We start from the raw sequence: 5,332 nt of genomic DNA on the forward strand, positions 1-5,332 counted from the left end.
TTTAACTTTAAATTGCATTTATTAATATTTGTAACAATTTAAATTAATTTCTCATATTTTAACATTGTTTCCTGTGCGGTTTACACTTAAGTCCTTGCAGCCATTATGTTTTTTCGGAGGGTCTTCCGCTACTGGGGTTTGCTATGTGTTGTGCAAGACATACTTCTGTTTTTTTTTTTAGTACAAGCTTACACTTGTAAGTTAGGCTCCACACCCTCTTCTCAGGGGGTGGAGACGTGTAAGTCTACAGTTTTGAATAACTTCACACTAAGATTTTGTGAACAGCCAAAAGTAGTGAAGTTGCTCAAAAGTGTAAGAGTAAATTTACATATGTAAATTACTCACAAAAGTGCTGTCAATACCTACACCAAGCTCCGTTTTATTGGCATGGTCACCTGACTGGTGATTTCTATGAAGGGATTGGTATGGGGGAGTGTAGAAACTGCAATGACATGTTCTCAGGACAAGGTTTCCACCATCCAACAGTACACAAGGTGATCATCAGGACAAACATTTGAAACCATGTAAGGTCGAAAGGTTGGTGAAATATACAGCTACAAACTATATAAAGTCACAATGACAACCCTACACACCCGCAAGGACTAGGGTCAGTAATAGCTATGTAAACAGAGTCCACTGTAGGTCTCTTTCTATCACAAGGGTCAACCTCCTGCAAACAAGTATGGGAAGATCAACAATACATGTTGTATTTCAACAATTCAGTAGTTAATCAACACTTAGATTGCATACACAAAAAGACAAATAAACTGACAGTTTCTGTTACTATTATATGTACTCCAATATATATGCATTAGTTTGGCAGAAGCACTGGGCAGGTGTCTGACTGGGGCATAGCAGCACTCATGGCTGTAAAGCAAATGTAAAAGGTAAGGTGGCATTGCCAGAGGTGGTTGTGGCAATTCAGAACCTTGAGTAGGGTTGTGGATGCAGAAGTAGTGGTGTCAAGAAGGTGGGGCAGGTTTCCTGGCATCGATTTTCCTTCCCCCAGAGCCACATTGATGATCCTGGCCAGTGGTGTAGAATGTGATGCAGGAGCTACTGTTTGTGTAATGACTGGTCCAGGTGGTTTCTTTTTGTACCCAGGGCCTGTGGTAGTTGTATTTACTGAGCGAGAGGGAGGTAGAACCTCAAGCACTGCACCTTCTTCAGGGGCAAAACCAAGCTGTCTTTGGCAAGGTGAGAGGTGGTGTAGCTCTTGCAGTAGGTGGCAACTTGGGTGAGATCTGGAGTATTGCTTCTGGGCCATTCTGGAGTCAGGGAGCATAGAATGGACCCAGGTTTTGGGTGCCAGGAGAGCATGAAGGTCAGCACTCTTATTGGCAGGCTGCTTCTCTGTCCTACACCTGGACACTGGTGCAGGAGTTCTCTTACTTTATAAAGAGATACCTCCCATTCTCTGGCTCCTTGTACATTTCCACTGAAATCTAGCAGATGTGTACCCTAGCAACAGCATGGGAAGCCTGGACATCACCAGCACCCTGACAGGCTTCTTGCCAGGACCCTTGTCACAATCTCTTAATTTGAGATGAGCAAGCCTCTTAATACCAAACTCTTCCCTCCCCAAAATATGGTGGAGGTCTTGCCTCAGAGGCACAGGAGAAGACCCTCAGAGGTGTCTCACAGGATTGACAGTGACAGCTTTGCAGTAACAGGTGACATTTTTATGCATGGGTCTGCTGCAAACTGTGTCCTTTCTGCCTCGTCACCCTTGAAGTGTCATCGAGCATAGTTTCACATCGGCACAAAGAATGACACAGAGAGGGGAGTGCTGTTGATAGTTGCCAAAAGCGCAAGTGGCCCAGCCCATTTTTCATGCCAATCAAAATCAGTGTCTTTACAGATTTAAAAGAAAGTAGGCCCACCCACCCAGCAACTCACCTTGTCATCCTTCAGCGATCGAAAACACAAGTATGTATGAGTTGGGTAATAAATAAAGCCTACCACTTAAATCGCTAAAAGACAATTCATTTTGTGGTTTGCACAGACTGACACATGGACAGGGCTAAGTGAGACACTAGACAGGGCTTCGCAGAGGCCATAGGAAATGAACATAGTGGACACTGCAACACGGGGGGGAGGGTCCACGAGAGACACAAGAAGAGGCACCCTATGACAGTGCTACAGCAACATTTGGGTTGGGGAGAAAAGGAGGGGAAGCCACGGGAATATGTTCATACATGGGCTAGGACAAACACTTGGTGCAGGAGACTGAGGGTAGAATTTATTAAAGGGTTTGTGGTAAACACAGCTTTAGGCACCCACTTACACCATGGCACAATATGATTGTGTGATAAGGTGCTCCTACTAGAGTTCAGGGTATGATGTTTTACTTAGCAGCAGCAGCAGCTACATAAGGTGTAATCCCCCGCCAACCAATAGCAACTGACTAGGAACTCCAAAGTTCTACATGAGAAGGTGTTACAGAGTACAGTGTTTATTTATGTTTAAAATTAAGCTACAACACATCCCCCCTCCTTTGCACAATGAAATATAGGAACAACAAATAAGGGATAAGAAAGGGAACATGATGGTATGAAAACAAAGTGACATCATATGAATAAGAAATTACGTAAGCTAAATTATACAAAACATCCTTCAATAGATCTAGGCTAGACCAGTATAGAATGAATAACACTGATATATCACCACACTGAATTAAAGAACTTCTAGGTAATCACATTTTGTAACAATAGATAAATGAATATTACGAAGGAATGCTCACATGTTCCCAACAAAAGACACAGCTCAGTTAAGATGATAATTAAACACAAATAATCTAGAAAAAATTTCAGGTGCCCTTTAGGGTCTATTGAAGCACTATCTAACACTTCTAGTCCCTGCCGATCTCATCCTCTCACTTGTCTACCATAATCACCCCTCCACTCTCTCCATGATTCTTTCTCCACTTGCAACACTCCGCAGCTATCATCCTCATCATTAAGCTGCTACAGTTTTCTTCACCCTCCGTCCTCCTCTCATCTCCATCTCCATCATTCTTCTGCTACAACACAACCTTTCTCCAGTTCCATCTGGGTGCATTCTCCAACTCTACCTAATCCTCCCTAACCCTCTTCAATTTACAAGGGTCTTCGAAATGAGAAAAGCCCCAGTCTTTTCAATTATATTTCACCTGGATCCATTCTCCTACCAATAGTCACATGCCTAGTTTCGCCTTCTTTTCATCTTATTTTACTCTGTTTTATTCACTTACCAAACTACTGTCAGGACCCACACTTTTTATCATGGCATGAAACCCACTCCTAGCACCTAACCTCTCATAATCTTAAAGGAGAACTACCTGTGGTAAAGCATTTTCAAATGCGGTATGCCCACATGAAATCCTTAAGAGCTCTATCTAGAGCTAACCTATTTTTGCCTGCCATCTCAACCACTCCTTAAAATGTACAATTCACCCTTTCAACAATCCCTTTTGACTGGGGCTCTTAAAGAGCCACACACCAAATACACTCAAAAATTCCCTCATGCAAAATTGTGTACCAGTATTTGTCACTAAACAGTGAAGAATATTCTCCTTGGCAAACAATTTCTTTAAAACTCTTTTGGTGTTTGAAGTGATGATCTCTTTGATCCTCTCCATCTCAACCCAACGACTATGCATTTCAACCACAAAATGGCAAACCGTTTGCTTCGTGGTAATTTCCACATGGGACCTATGAAATATGTTGCTCCTCTCACCCAGTATACTCCTGGATATTGCCCTTCACTTTTTTTTGCTTTCTCTACAAATGCCACACTTCTCCACAAATGTTATTAATTCAGTGTCCATTCTGGGCCACCAGAAGTACTCCTTGAGTCCATTCAGTGTCCAAGTCTGACCCAAGTGTCCCGCATGTGCTAGTTCCATCATTACATTTCTTAATTTGTGTGGCAGAACAAAATGCTTTCCTCACATTATCACAGCGTCACCCACAATCGGCAACTCTTTCAAAACAACCAGGAAGGTTTCATATGTGATTCCACACAACTTCTCCTGTGCCCTCCATTTTTCAATACTCTTTTCACTCCAACCAATGTGAGATCTTCAGCCTCCGCTTCTTGCCAATGCTTCTGGGATGGCACCCAAAAAGTCTTCTAAACCATCCCACATATGCACAAAAATTTCTTCAAAATTCATGCAACCTCTTTGTGATACATGACTCATGAAGGACATGGGTGCTCATGCTGTGGCACAATGAACATGCGGTATCATGGCAGGGTAGGTGCTGCATCAAGTGAGCAGAGGTCCTCTCCGTCATAGACACTGCATCCAGCATGTGCTGCTCAAGTTTATGTAAGATGGCTTGACCATGGCATGGCCCGTTAGATGATAACTACTACTAAGGCCTAAATATAAGAAATATTAGTCAAGGCAAAACAAAACTTACCGCATTTGAAGCAGAAAGGTCTAGAAACCTTGTTATGATGAAGGGGTTTGCCTCAGAGATGTTGGCGTTTAGTTTAGAGGGTTTTGAGTGGGTTCGTTTACTGCCTTGTGGGTAGAACTGCTGGAATGTCAGTGACTGGCAGGATTGTCACCAAACTGCCAAATTGTGTAATAAAGTGCTCCGACCGGAGTTCAGGATAACTTGTTTTATTCAGCAGCAGTAACATAAGGTGTAGTACCCCCTATCAGCAACAGCAATTGACTCAGAACTTTCATGTCAAACTTCTACATGATCAGGTGTTCAATGATAGAATGTACACTTATGGCAATGTTGACGTTGCAACATATTGATATATATTTAAAAGGATAGGATTCCAGAGAACATTACATTTGCGCCAAAAATATTGAAGTTCTTTATTCCCGCCCGCCTTTGCCAGTTAGATTGGCATAAATGTGAAAAATGCATTTAATGATTGTAGTGTAAAGAGTTTGTGCCGTGGACACATAAATACTCCCTGTCCCATTTTTTGCCTTGTTTTGGTATATTTATCCTCAACTAACTACTTCAAAGTATATAAATGTAGAATTACCTCAGGAATTTCGTAAAGTACCAGGATCATGAAGCTGTTGGATGTTTTGGGTACGCGCGGGAATTCTGTCTGGCTGGTCGCCCTTGATCACCTGCGCGGGCCTGTAGTAACAGCTTCTAGTATGTATATATTTATGCAGAAACACAAACTGGCCCACTATTGCACTAACTTCATGTTTGCTTTTCAAAATACAGTGTATTTTTAGAGCGCAAGTATTGCACCGTGATGTTCTGTTTAGGAATCACGGTACCAGGGCCAAAGGAATACTGCGAACCAAAGCCTTATCAACAATCAGATGGATTTGTGGAAGCGCGCAAGACTTCATCTTCCTTCTTGC

The sequence above is a fragment of the Pleurodeles waltl genome, chromosome 4_1 (assembly GCF_031143425.1).
Source record: "Pleurodeles waltl isolate 20211129_DDA chromosome 4_1, aPleWal1.hap1.20221129, whole genome shotgun sequence".
Taxonomy (NCBI): Eukaryota; Metazoa; Chordata; class Amphibia; order Caudata; family Salamandridae; genus Pleurodeles; species Pleurodeles waltl.